Source organism: Camellia sinensis, chromosome 1 (genome assembly GCF_055761805.1).
Source record: "Camellia sinensis isolate YWXY chromosome 1, ASM5576180v1, whole genome shotgun sequence".
NCBI lineage: Eukaryota > Viridiplantae > Streptophyta > Magnoliopsida > Ericales > Theaceae > Camellia > Camellia sinensis.
This window is the reverse complement of record NC_138961.1, coordinates 68,625,915-68,641,314: the sequence shown is the minus strand read 5'-3', so window position 1 is coordinate 68,641,314 and position 15,400 is coordinate 68,625,915. Positions and strand designations below refer to the sequence as shown.

The 15,400-nt window shown below is 41.8% G+C and overlaps 1 long non-coding RNA gene across 1 annotated transcript; it reads left to right on the top strand.

Annotated features, from left to right (window-relative positions):
• Nucleotides 1-7,267: 7,267 nt before the first annotated feature.
• LOC114256598 (uncharacterized) lies at nt 7,268-10,252 on the top strand. The gene is made up of 4 exons (XR_003627249.2): nt 7,268-7,378; nt 7,903-7,994; nt 8,555-8,660; nt 9,876-10,252. It is a non-coding gene; the product is annotated as an uncharacterized LOC114256598 (long non-coding RNA).
• Nucleotides 10,253-15,400: the final 5,148 nt, after the last annotated feature.

The following is a 15,400-nucleotide window of genomic DNA, read 5'->3' as shown; positions in this document are numbered from 1 at the left end:
TGCAACCCCTGCTGCGCTATCTTCCACAGTCACCACCGCTGGTTCAGGTTGGGTTGTAGAGATGTCTAACATGCACAAAAGGTCAGTGCAGTTGGGAAGGAGCACCTCTGGCTTAGGTAGGTGGGTAGGAGTAATATAGATGCTAGGATCGTAAGACACGACCCCAGTCTGGATAAGATTGACTCTTTTGGGGGGTGGAGCTTGGTTATGTGTAGGGAGTGGGTTGGTTGTGACGTTAGGTCTTTCTGGGGATAGGATCACATTTTTGTCAACAAGATCTTGGATGTCGTGACGCAGCCTAAAACACTGGTCAGTATCATGGCCGTGCTACTGGTGATATGCACAGTACTTGGCTGGGTTGTGAGAGGGGGGGAGTGGATTCGGCAACGGCCTCGGCTCTAGGGGTTTTAGATGCCCCTTTCTAATCAGGACCCCCAGAGCCTTAGACAAAGGCATGTATAGTGGGGTGAAGATTCTTTGGCCTCTGGGCGGGTACTTATTGGCTTGGGTATTACTTCCGGATGCACCGGAGAAGGGTGTGGCCGCCATGGGCCTTGGAAGGGGAGGGGGAATGGTGGTGACCATACTGACCTCCGAAGCTCTTGCAGTTGCAGCGCCACTCGGGCCTGCATTGTTGTTATGGTTGAATGTTCTCCAGGGTTGCTCCCTGTCTTGGTCAATCAGACCTTGCTTCATCGCGTCTTCGATTTGTACCCCCATCTCGTGTAAATCTGAGAAAGTGGGAAAGGGGAGTACAATCATTTTCTGCATCAACTTTGGTTGGAGATTGCGCACAATCATCCGGATTTGGTCCTTATCAGTGGGCCTCAAAGTCATCATCGACGCCTTTGCCCTCCACCGAGTTACAAAGTCTGAGAAAGTTTCCTTGGGCTCTTGCCTTGTCGTCTCGAGATCACGAGTTGTAATCTCGATCTGGGTGTTGTACGAGTACTGCGCGACAAAGGCCTCAGCCATTTCATCCCAATTTCTTTTGACCTCATCCTCTAACTTCGCGTACCAGATGGCGGCCACACCCGACAGGGTTCGGCCGAAAAATGAAAGCTTTTGTGGTTGGGTTAGGCCCATTGGCCGCAGGATATCTGAGAATAGCCGAAGATGGACCATGGGGTCCCCGGATCCATCGAAACAGTCAATTTGCGGCATCTTGAACCTATCGGGCAATGTCACGGCCACATCGGTATATCCGTCCTCGATATCCGGGATAGCCTTTACCCCTTGCGATTTCTTGAAGAGTTTCTCAAGCTTGCTTAGTTTCAGAGCTGTATGGTCTATTTCGAACTCGAAGGGAGAGTCCGGGTGGTTGGGTGTATGGGTCTTGGACAGTTGAGGTGGAAGCAGGGGCGGAGCTGGCCCCGTTGGAAGGTTCGTGTCCTCTTGTAGGTTCTGGATATTTGGCACTGTGTTCTGGGTGTTTGGCAGAGCGTTCTGGACAGTGGGTGCCTGCTCGGGTAATGGAGCCCTTGGCGGAGGAGGAACTTGATGTGAAGTAGATGCTGCATTCTGCTGTTGCAGTCTGGTAATTAGCTCGGCCTGCTGGGCCATGATCTCGGCCTGTTGCTTGGCGAACTCATCTCGGCGAATGGCATCCTGCTGCATGGCCCGCATGGTCTCTTGCATTTGGCGCATCATCTCCTCAACTCCTGTTGGTGCCGCCATACTGTTTTGATCTATCTAAACTACTGGCAGATCTATCTCTATAGCAACAATGGGGATCTCAATCCGACTGTCCGCTAATGGGGAAAACCACTGTTCTGGTGACCTCTGTTCAGATACACTGCGCTTTCTCTGCCTTCTTCTGACGACTGGTGGTAGAGAATGGACCACTGGCTGTCCGTCAACCAGATCCTCAGATCGATTGAGCCGACGACCTCTTGTCCAAAGTGCTTGGGGGGTATCTGCTGGGTTTGAAGCAATTGTGCTAAAACTGTCCTAGCAAAAAGATAAATAACGCAATGAGGAAATAAATAAACAGATAAACGGACAGCATAACAGCTTAAAATAAATGCATGACACATAGCCGGGCATAACAACACACGGTCGACAAGCTGAATACACACTGTCCTCAAACACTGATTATCATCCCTGAATCACTGTCCCCAAAACTGAATCTGATACCCGCAGATAACTGATTCTCAAACACTGACTGATGCCCGCAGGCCTAATACCCACAATACTGAACTGATGCCCGCAGGCCTGATGCCCAAACCCTGTAAACTGATACATGCATTCGTATGGAGACGCATCCCAAAGCACATAACAAGTAAGTGAGAGCCAAAACACCCCTATGTTGGGGTAGGGTTTCCCTGTCCTATTTTGTCAGGAGCTAGGGTTTCACTACGCACGCAGCGGTTTCAAATAACCTATAAACGGGTAAGCAACCTGTCCTAGTTTGGAATGGTCACTACGGATCCGAATATGCACTAGGTCGAATGGTCAAAAAGGGTGCCCCGGTAAAACCGGGGTTTGTGTTCCCATACTGGCAGAGCCCACAACCGGTCAGCCTTATGGTCATGCCTTGACAAGACAAGCCTCCGGCAAACCGTTCAGGAATAGCAGATGGCAAACACGGTGTCCTAGGCGTACCAATGCAAATGCAATGCAAATGCAATGCAAAGAAACACACAAGTGTAGTCAAAAACAGATATCATGAGTTCGAGTCAAGTTCTCTAAATCCCCAGCAGAGTCGCCAGAAATTGTAGACGTCCCCGAACGCCCCGGGAGGGTGAGCTCCCGTTCTGTTCATTTGGGGTCACTACAGCTCAGGACTCTTAAATTGTCACGGTTCTAAGTTTGAACCAAAGAGTCCAAATCCGGCAAATCGTTTTGAGAAAAACAAATTTTTTTGAAAGAAGTGCCAAACATGGACTGCTTTGCCAGATACAGAGTCGCCACCTAAATATTTTATTTTGGAAAATTTAGGAAACCCTGACTCGTTGCCTAAGGCCACGTGTCTGTCATCACCAAAGTTGCCTCGGCTCGGGAACTTGGGTACGATTGGGGAAGGTCACTTCGTGAGCACCCCCACTCGCCCGATCAAAGATCGGCCTCTACTAACCATGATATCTTGTTTTGAAAACATTGTGCATTCTTATTCCGGTTATTAGCCTAGATTTACTATGTGATGCGCACAGCATACAAGTATAGACTGAGTCGCCTAAATTGGAACAAAACATTTCATGTTTGTTTTTGAAAATGGTTTGAGGGTGCTACTCGCAAGTAGGCTAAGACGTGGATTTGCTACCCTCGGGTGGGCTTAGAAAACATGATTTTACCACTATCTAGTGGGCTTAAAACTCACAGTTGATGATTTGTTCCAATCCAAACAACCCAACCTTCACCCACAGGCATTCAGGCAGTTATATCACATAAGCAAATAGCCTCATGGTAAGCATGCTATCATGGCCGTCACTCACACGCATGCAAGGATGCTAAAGCATAAAAACTCACCGAGTACTCCAAGCCAAAACAGAAACCGATTAGAAATCCATGCATGATCCTAATTATACAGAAATGCCTCATGCAACACATGCAAAATGCAACTATAGCAGGCTCGACTATTCTAAACATGGCATATGAGATGCAACAACTAACAAGTACTCAACTTGGAATTGAAAATACAATGCAGTTAGTATGATGCGCTGAGCCCGGTGCATGCAAAACAGATGAATGATGCAAACATGCTGTCATACTATAAGCTAATTTAAACATGCCCTAATCTAACCATCATAAGCAGGTAAATAAAAGGGAAGAAAGACGTGGGGTTGGAAGATATGCATCACACACACGCACACTTATTACAATTATGCCCTCGCACAGAGGGTCCGAAAGAATAATACAGTCCCGAATAAATATTACAGTCCAAATAATTACAAAATCCTAATTAAGTTACAAATTTAACTAAGAACTGTAAACTAGCATGCAAGCTAGGGACTGCCTCGACTCCGCTCCGGATGATGAATGATGCATGCTCGGGTTGCTTGGTACGGAAATCCACTGCGATGCCCCAGTTAGCCTCTGTTTTGCAATGATTCTTGGAAAGCGCGCCAATCCTCGAAAGACTGCTGATTTTTGATTTGCTGCAACAGAGAGCAGGAAAAGGGCATGGCAATGTATTTTCACAAATGTATGCATGCCTCGATCCTCGTGCCACCAATCACGCATCTCGATGCATGATGGCCGAGGAGTCGATTTGTGCAACTCAATATAGAATGAATGCACATGTAAATACAACAAAAACCTAACTCCATCATGGATAATCCAGAGTGTCGGTGACTGGGAATTGAGACACGTTCCGTCACTCGGAGTACGAAACGTACCTCGTTTCCTGTGCCCGGGCTAACTCCTATCCCAAGTACAATGCAATATGCATGATATGCATGAAATGCAACTAATATGCAACCTAGCATACACAATGCTATGAAATGGCATACACGATGCACGAGATAACATGGCATACACAATGCGCTAACATACAACCTAGCATACGCAATGCTATGGAATAAGATGGCATACACAATGCACAAATGGAATTATACTAACACAAGTGGACCTCAGCCACACTCGCATAAGAGGCCATCAGATGAAAATGAGACAACTCGGAATGCGTGCACACATGCACGCAAACCGAGGACCGACCCTAAGGCACAAAATGCCACTCTATCGAGACATGGCAAGGCATGGAATATGGCATACAAGCATACAAATTTCAGAGGCAATAAGTGATGCAAAACAGCCCCGAAAGATGGCAAAATGACACCCGATGCATGAAATGAAACCGAAATGCAAAACTAGGCCTATGCATTGGCCTATAGCTATACAAAAAATGCACTATTTGCTTATGACATATGAAGACAGATTCAAGGAAGTCCAAAAATAAGCACATTTACAGTTTTAAGAAAGGCCAAACAGCAAACATTAATAGGGAAAAACTAGCATGCAAAAATGGCCCTAAATGTGAGATAAAGAAGCAACTCACAGCTTCTGACCCCAAATAGATTAGGGCCCTTCAACAATGCTTAAGAGGGGCCCAAAATATGACCTTTTACAGTTTACAAAAAACCCCAAAAACCAGCACAGATATGGCTAAGATCTCATGCAAGAAAAGGGCCAAAAGATGGACAAAGAAGCAAGTAGTGGTTTCTGGCCTCAAACACAAAGGGGACCTTCAACAATTTTGAAGAGGGGCCAAAAATAATGCACTTTACAGTTGATGGCCGGACCAAAAACAGTATGCAAGAATGCTCAAAATGCTATGCAAAATAAGGCCAAAAAGAGAGATATAACACAAAGTATACAAAGGGTGCCTCAAACAGTGAGAGACCCTTAATGAAACATTAAAAATAGCTCAAAATAAGGTCACTTGTAGTTTGGACCAGAGCCCAAAAACATAAGCAAAAGAGGCTAACAAATCATGCAAAAATGGAGCCAAAAGAGAGATATAAAGGCAACTGATAAATTAAAGCCTCAAACAGCAATGATCCCTTCAACAATGTTGAAGAAGGGCTCAAAATAAGCAACTTTACAGTTTATGACATGTCTCAAAACAGTCTACACATAGGCCAAAAATACTACACAAGGAATATGCATACAATAGGGATAATGAAGCAAGTGCAACAAGGAGGCCTCAAACAGTGAGAGGCCCTCAAACAAAAGTGAAAAGGAGATCAAAATAAGACTAACTCCAGTTAGGGTCGGAGTCCAAAACAGCAAGCAAGTGTGACTTATGTATTGAACAAAATATGGACCAAAAAGGGGGAAATGGAGCTTACCCTTGAAGACTTGTCTTTGGCAGCTCTTTGGCTTGAGTTGCAGCACTCCTAGGCCTTGAAGAACAACCTCCAGCTGCTGGAATGGAGGATGGAAGGGTGAGGCTTGGTGGTGGATGAAAAGGGGTATAGGACTTGGAAGGTTTTGAGCTTGGAAGTATAGAGAAAGGGAGATACAAGGCAAGGGCTTAGGGGAGAAGTTTTGTAACCCTAATAACAGAGCTGGAGCTCCTGTTATATAGGCAAAAAGAGGGGGAAAATGGGGGGAAAAAATGGAGGAAAAACCAACCAAGTTTCCCTCCAAAAAGCAGTCCCCCCGGATACAGAATCTGGGGGAAAACAGATGCATATTTGCACTGTAGATGATGTAAGGATTCTGGCTGGCCAGTTATCTAGGTTTCAGGTGGCCGGCCGGCTACTTCCCATGGCCGGCCGGCCAAGGGTCAAAAGGGTCAAGTGTGATTAATGGCCGGCCACCACAGAAAGAGGGCCTCTGATGTGTGCACAACACAACCCTGTGGTTAAACACTGAAAAAAGTGAACCAGGAGAGAGAACAACCCACTTTTCAAAGGGGTTCAAAAGGGTCAACAGCAATTACTGGCCGGCCACCAAATATTGGTGGCCTCCCAGATGTGTACATCACAAATATGGGGTTTAGGGTTCAAGAAAATGGCCCAAGGGTGTTCAACATTGGCTTTGAAGTGAGGAAAATCGGGCAACGGAGGGCGATGAAGGGATAAAGTTGGCTGACAGAACAATTACTGGCCTCCCACCCCTCTACGGCCTTCCTACCAATGAAACAGAGGTCCCTGCCAAAAATGAACCAAAACTAATGCAAAATGAGGGTTCAGGGGCCGAAACGCGCAGTTCGGGGCCCCGAAAATGGGCTGTTAGGCACCGGGAGTGGTGTTCGACCACGAAGTTGGTCTCTCGGACCACAGTGTTCCTCAAAAGGGAGCAAATAAGAAGTATGCCAAAAACCGGAGCAAACAGAGATGGTTAAGCGGTCCCGAACCGAGGCACACGGCCAACGATTCTGAAAAATCGGGAACCGGACTCCAAACGGGAAAAAATGGCCTATGACCACGAAACGTAGCCTACGGCCACTGAGAGATGATCTACGAGACCTCTCCCTCCCTTCGCGAAGAGAAAACAGAGAAAATCGAGGCTGGTTCGCAAACCGAGGCAAAGCATGAAATGGTCCGGAAGTCCGGAGGCAAGGCTAGGCTCGCAACCGAGACTCTGAAACTTCTGAACGAGCACAATATGCAATATCACCAAGAGCTCAACTGGTGACGTCTGAGTCTCAAGGTCGGTCAAAAATGGGGTGTCTACATATGCCTTCATGAAAACTGACAATAGCTAACTAAGGATGTTTGAATCTAATTAATGCTGAAGAAAAAAAACACAAGGGGTTCCCTAAACTTACGCTTGCTTATAGGCTTCAAATGTGCTGACTAACAATCATTTGATATATCTCAGTCAAATACTGCTAGTGTAGAAGTTCCAGAGCTTGACTTGGTGCTGACAAGTGGAACATTGGGTGGAGTTGTGACTACAGTTAAAGGTTTGATCACTAAAATTAGTGAAAGTGAGTACCTTTTCCATCCTTTTGTTTTCATTTTCATGCTGCAATTTCTATCCTTAAGCTAAAGATTTTCTTGGCGGTTTTTCATCTATTTATTTTCTAATTATAGGATAGGAATGTATTTGTTTCCAAATATTGATGGTTTTTGCATTCTCATTTTTAAAGATTGTATAGATTGACCAACTTTCACATGTTAATAGTTGTTTGACTTGTAGGGATTTGGATTCCTAAATTTATGTCTTTGTGCAGTTCTCTCTCTCTCTCTCTCTCTGGTTAAGATACTATAGTTTGCATTGGGAGCTAGTGGATGTTATCAATATATAACTGATGTTAATGTTATAAATATGGAGATGGACATCTTCACATTATTTGTCTGTGATTTTAATTTTGATTTCATTTGCTTTGTAGTTAGTCATCCTATCAATTTTTATTTTATTGTCTCTTTTTCCTCCTTTTTTGGTTATATGCACCAACATTTACACATCTCTTGCCAAATTGAATTATATATTATATGATTAATTGTGCAGATCTTGAGAGAGTACATGGATTTACTTTTGGGGACAGTCTTGATGATAGTAAGAAAAGAAAGTGGCTAGACTTCAGAGCAAGGCTTAACAAGGTAGTGAACTCTCAAATATGATGTTTTCAATTTTTTGCGAACTAAATAGCCATCATGGTCCCAAAAAAGGAGTGGAGAATAAATGACAAAGGAAAGCTACCATCTGTCATATGCCTGTAGTATTTCCTGAACCTTAAATTTTTTCCCTTCAATTATCAGATCAGTTCTGCAATTCCTTTACTGTGGCATTTCTCAAGCCCTTGTCTACCCAAAAGAGATTATTGTAGTTGGTGTAGAAAATGATATTGTTTCTCAATTCAGAATTGTAAAAAACACGCACACACAAGATACACAGATATTGCTTAGTGTAGACAATTTTCAAGTGACTCATTTATTGTCAATTCATTTTTTCTCAATGTTGAAGACTGCACACGAAATGCATGTCCATGTTGACTCTCTCTTACCATTTGAATGTGTCCAATGGATAGTGGAATGGACTGCTGTACATTCCCATTTATTTAGCGTCTTCTCCACCTAGGCATTAAATGTATGTTATTGGTGATTTGTCTAACTGTTTAAATTATCTGTGAGCATTCAACTGTCTGACTGTTACTGTACAGCTTCTGAGTGTGGAAGATCCGTGGACATTGATCATTGATGATGCCCTGGCTAATTCTTTTGTCGCACCGGCAACTGACGATGTTAAAGATGACCATCAGTTATCATGTAAGTCCTCCACACATCTCTATGGCTGGTGTTCTGGTGCAATCTTATTTATATGAGACAACTGTTGGAAGCTTTTTATGGGTTGTAGCCTTGTATGTCCCTTCTGTGGATGAAGCTGTCAATACAAAAAAGTCGAACTCTTCTCTCTACTTTTTTGCACGTCTTTTTGTTAAAGTCAAAAAATACTAAAAAAAATCAATTCTTAAAACAACCCTGAGTCAACAGCCAAGTTGAAAATCCTCATAACCATGTTTTGGAGAATGGCCGGGGTTTTAATTTTTTTGGTTTTTTTTTTCTTTTTCTTCAAATAATATCTTTCTTCGAGAACATGTATAGAGCTGTGGTTTATCTGATGTGGTCTTCATATTAGGCAGACAAGCCTTAGAACTTGGACTTGGACGGACCTTATTTTTTGCATATTGTACAATGCTGTTTTCAGCGCAGTTTTAACCACTGGTTCAATGGTTAAAACTCGGCCTATTAAACTTGAGGTGTTACTGGTTTGAGCTTTAGGCTATCTCCAACGGTGCATCAAATTGTGCATCAGATTTGAAATTTGATGAAAAATCCACTTTTTCTCCCTCCAATGGTTTCACCAAACTGATATCAAATTAAGAATTAAGCAAAAATTTCACCAAACTGAGAATGCACTGGGTCTTTCGCCAAAACACTATTCATTACCGTTGTATTTTCACTACCAGATGACCCACCGGATGACCAATTTTGCGCAAAATTTTGTACAGATTTTACACTAGAAGGTCGACCACCCGGTCGACCCCCCAGATGACCCTCAAGCTTGAAAATTCAATTACAGAATTGTATAGATTTTGCTCTTTCTGGTCGACCAGCCGATCGTCCTCCCGGACGTCCGGTACGTTTTGATGAAAGCTACAGTACACCGTTGGAGTGATTGATATCAGATTGAGCCAAATGTCTTTTTTTTACTCGAATTTGGTGAAAATTTTGTTCAACTGTTGGAGATGCTCTTAGGGCAGCCACTTTGTACAAATCATGTCAAAAGTTAAGTCTATACCCAATTTACCTCTTCCAGACCCCAATGGGTACCAACCCATGCCTACTCTTTTTTCTCTATTTTTATTATGTTTGCTAAGGATTTTTCTCTTCACAACTATTTATGGCACTTAATTCTACTTTGCTAGCATTTTTTTTCTTTTTAGTGTTGCTGTTGTATGATGTCATATTGACAATGTGCAGTCGAGGAATATGAGAGGTCGTGGGAGCAGAATGAGGAGTTGGGTCTGAATGATATTGACACCTCTTCAGCTGACGCTACATACGAGTCGACTGATGCTACACGAAAGGAGAGAACAACTGTATGAAATTTTCTTGTTGTTTCCATGTTTTCCAATACAAGTGAAAGCACATGCGCCTAGTCCTCATTATCTATCATTTTCAAGTTGTACGAGTTTCCTATTTTCAAGTTGAAACAGTTTTGTTTTGTATTTGTTTTTTGTGTTTTTAAAGGAATCAAGTTGTAAAAACACGTGGGACGATCCCTCGTGGTAGTTTGTATCTTGTTAGATAACTGATGTTACTTAATGAGAGCAATCTATAGTTTCTGTTTGGCTTCACCCCTCATTCCCAATTTTTATCACTAAGTTTATCTGCTTGTTTGAATGTGGCATTAACCATTAAGCTTTGTTTGATTAGGACAAATTAGGAGGGGGGTGTGCTAGTAGAAAATGAAGTGAAAGAAAAGAAATAAAAGGGAAATTATATTTTACACCAAAAAAACAGTAAGGGAAATTATATTTTATTGTAAGCATTTGATTAGCATCAAAATTTTGCAAGAAAGAAATCATGAGTAACGCTTTGGACAAATTTTTTAAAAAAAGAAAATTTGAGGGGATTATATTTCGGAAGAAATTAAAAAAAAAGAAAAAAAAACCTAATTATCATGCTAGTGTGAGTTGCATAGCAAAATTAATTTTATTGTAATTTCTTCCACATTAATGCTAAACAAAAGTTGCATTTGTTTTTCCCCTTTCCCTCACTTTTCACCATTTTCATCTTAGTAGTTTCTTAGGATTGTTTTAGTGGGAATGGCTCAAGGATTGGGAAATATTTTTGATTCTATGTATGAATGTCTTTACCCTTCTCAACTAAGGTTTATACACCCCAAAATGTTCGAGCATTTGCTCCAAAAGGCAGGACTCTATGAACTTGATATGGTCCTTCCCAGTTAGGTGACCGTTTGCCAAACTTATGGCTTTTAATCCTTATTGGGAGTATTGTCTTCCATGCCAAATCAGCTTCGTTAAAGCCAATGTGTTTGACTTTCTTATTATAGTTTTTGGCTGCTTTCTTCTTTTGGAAAATAATGTTATTTAATGCTAGAATCCTAGCTTCATCTATACTTTCTAATTCCAAGCACATACTCTAATGGTATTGCTCAAGATCTAACTGGTCTTGGCATATTACCCTCAAGGACTTAACATTAATTTCCACAAGTAGCACTGCTTCATGCCCATATACTAAGGCATAAGGAGTGATTCCTGTGCTTGACCTTGGAGAAGTCCTATAAGCCCACAATACATCCAATAATAAGTTATGTCAATCCCTAGAATTGTCTTCCACAACTTTCTGTATTCCTTTTTTCAAAAACTGATTGGATGATTCAGCTTGACCATTAGCTTGTGCATAATAGGGGTTAAAATTAACAAGGCTAATTCCAAACTCTGCCACAAAAGACTTTACCATTTTTTCATCAAATACAGTCCTATTATCAACAGTTATAGTCTGTGGGATACCAAATCTATGGATTAAATCCTTAATGAATCCAATGACTTCAGTTTGGTCTACGGCCTCGTATGGCTTAGCTTCGACCCACTTAGTGAAGTAATCAGTAGCCACTAAAATGAAACAATGATGCTTCGAAGAGGGTGTGTGTATTTTCCCTATCATATCCAGGGCCCATCCTGTAAATGGCCAAGGCTTCACAACTGCATGCAGGTCAGTTATGGGCACATGCCTTATTGTGCCATGCTTTTGGCATGCCTGGCAACCTCTTGCATATTCTATGCAGTCTTTAAGGATAGTTGGCCAATAGTAGGAATGCCTTCGAAGCAACCATCTTATCTTCACACCAAGCTGATGAGCACCACAGATGCCTTCATGAACCTCAACCATAGCTGTCAATGCTTCTTTTGGGCCTAAACATTCCAACAATAAACCATCTCCCCCCCTTTTGTAGAGAGCATTACCATACATTATGTATTGCATAGACTGCAATTTAATTTTTCTGCTGGCTTTCGAAGATGGGCCAATCAGATACTGCATTATTGGATGCCTCCAATCTTGTTCTTGTAAGTCATTATGATTGACTTCCAGGACCACATTCCTTTTATTTAAGGGTGGTATTAATTTCTGATATGTTGTTTGGCTTATGTCCCTTTGAGTATTATCCTTTCTCTTGAAATTCGAAGCTTTCTAAGCCTCATCATTAGCTTTATTATTCAAGAATCTTGGGATATGAGTTACATTTGCTATCTGAAATTGAGAAAGTAGATGTAATACAACAACATAGTATGGCAATATGCTTATACTTTGACATTTGAAAATCCCTTTCACTTAGTTAACTACCAACTGAGAATCTCTAAATATGTCAACTGCATGAGCTTGTAATCCAATAAGTATTTCCAGTCCCGTTATTAAGGCTTCATATTCAGCTTGATTATTGGAACAAGTAGTTTCATCCACTCTGAAACCATGCGTGGTTTCTACTTCTTGTGGTGACTTAATTACTACACCAATTCCAGTTAAACCATTGGCTTTTGACCCACCGAACCACATTTGCCATGGTTCAACACTAGCCATACCAAGTTTCATTATCTCTTGGCTTTCTGTTTGACATGGATGGTCTGCCAAAAAATTAGCTAAAACTTGTCCTTTTACTGCCTTTTGGGGGACATATTCTAGATGAAATTCTGATAAGGCTAGTATCCATTTGCCAATTCTTCCCCTCAACATGGGTCTAGATAACATATATTTAACCAAATCTGTGGTTGCAATTATCAAGACAGTTGTAGGCAAAAGATAGTATCTTAATTTCATTGTAGCAAAATACAATGCAAGGCACAGCTTTTCTACAACTGAGTATTTACATTCATAAGAATTTAGAAACCTACTAAGGTAATAAACAGTTTTCTCCTTACCTTCTTCATTGTCTTGGGCTAAGAAAACTCCCAATGAATCCTCTGCTACAGCTATGTACAACTACAAGGGCTTATCACCCTTTGGTGGCATCAGCACTGGAGGGTTGGCCAAGTAGGCTTTGATTCCTTCGAAAATAGTTTGATGCTTTGCTGTCCACACAAACTCCTCTTCATCTTTTAGCCTTAACAAGGAAGAAAATACTTTAGTTTTCCCTGTAGTATTAGAAATGAATCTTCGAAGAAAATTAACTTGTCCAAGGCACTTTTGTAATTCTTTCTTACTTGATGGAGGTCTAGCTTCAATGATGGCCTTGGCTTTATTCTGGTCAATCTGTATTCCTTTCTTGTGTACTACATAGCCCAAGAAGTTTCCAGATGATACACCAAAGGCACATTTAAGAGGATTGAGTTTCAACTTAAACTTTCTCATTCTTTCGAAAGCTGCTTCTACGTGAAACAAATGTTCTTCCATGGATTGGAATTTCACTACAATGTCATCAATATAACATTCTAAATACCCTCCAATGAGGTCATGAAAGATAGTATTCATAGCCCTCTGATATGTAGCCCCAGCATTCTTCAGGCCAAATGGCATTTTAACCCATTCGAAGGTGCCAATATTCTCAGGACATTTGAATGTTGTCTTGTGGACATCCTCCTCTGCAATGCAGATTTGGTTATAACTAGAGTGCCCATCTATCATTGATAAAATTTGATGCCCTGCTGAACTGTCTACCAACAAATCTACTATAGGCATAGGATACTCATCTTTTGGAGTTGCTAGATTTAAGTTTCTAAAATTGACGCATACCCTCATTTTACCATTCTTTTTAACTACAAGCACAATATTGGATAGCCATTCAACGCACCTGGCTGTCCTAACAAAGCCTGCCTTGAGGAGTCTAAGAATTTCCTCCTTAACTTTCTAAATCACTTCTGGACTCATTCTTCTTGATTTTTGCTTGTATGGCTTGAAATTAGGCCTCATAGGGAGCTTATGTTCTACTAATGACCTATCCAATCCTGGTAGTTCGTTATAAGACCATGCAAAACAATCTTTATATTTCTTCAAAACAACCAACAACTGGTCCCTGTCAAGAGCATTCAACCAAGCACTTATATAGGTGGGCTGTTGTATAGAACCTTTCCCTAAATTTACTTCTTCCAAAGGGTCTTGTATCTGAGAACTTACTGATGCTCCTTCTTTGATTCCTTCTGACTTCGAAGCAATCTCCTTGCTTTGTTCTGCTACCAGTTTGTTTGATTCAACATCTTGATCCTCCTCCTCATAGACAAAGTCTGTCCACAAGGCTTCTTCCTCCTGTATCTCCTGGACTTTTGTTTCAATGTCCAAAGCACAATATTTATCCAAAGCCAAAAATCTGACCTGTTGCTGTTCCTTCTTACAACCAATCATCATGGCTTCTTTCTCTTGCTCTTGCACTTTCTGGACTATTGATTTTGCATCCAATACTGAGAACTTAATTAGAGCCAAAGACTTGGCTTCTTGGGCTTCATCTCTTTGCCTACATCAGCACTCTCCTGAACCAAGTGCTTCAGGTGTGCCAATTCCTCATCAGCCGTCACTTCGGCTAATCCATCAGGTTTTCTCAGTATACTGAGTGGTATCACTCCTTCAGTATACAATTTGGCCTCTGCAAAATCTGCACAAGCTATGAAGGGTTGAGGATCTGCATTGATTTCCTCTGTCTCTCCATTGCCCAAGACCATCATTATCTTCTGATGCAGAGAGGAAGACACACACTTGTTAGTGTGAATCCAATCTCTACCAAGTAAAGCATTGTACTTAACATTGCTGTCGATAACGAAGAATGTCGTCATGCAATCCTTGCTTCCCACACTCAGGTTAATGGGCAAAATACCTTGGGCCATCTGTTTGTCTCCAGCGAAACCAGCAATGGCTGTACTAGTTGGGATTAGTCTGGGATTCTTCTTTTCTAGTTTCTTCAACAAAGATTTTAGAAGCAGGTTTACTGCTGTCCTGTTATCCACCAGCACCCGATTCATCTATATTCCATCAAAGAAGGCCTTGATATACAAAGGTTTGACATGCTGTGTCATGGACATCGTGGGATACTCAAAAGGGTATGAGAGGTTAATACTTACCTCTTCCTCACTCTCGTCTTCAGTTTCCATTGGTGTGGCTACTTCGGATTCATCTTGCACCATATTTACTTGTGAGTCTTCACTGGAGACTGGAATTGGGTCAATCTCCTGACCTTGTTTTTCATCTTCAGCTTGAAACTCCTGTGGTAATATAAGCACCATATTCAATGATACCGGAGGAAACGAGCCAAATTGGACGACTGGCTATACCTACTTTCCCTCTTGGTCAACTTGTTCAATTACTTCAGAAGCGTCCTCCATGCTGTATTCTGGCACTTCTATATTAGTAACTTCCTTCGAATAGTCTATTTCTGTTGGTTTTTCGACCAAAAATGTCTGTTCAGCCATGAAAGCGTCAAACATTTCTTCCTCAACCATCCCCTTCCTTTGGCCTAGGACGACTTCATCTTCTATCTCACTATCACTTTCCATCAAAGC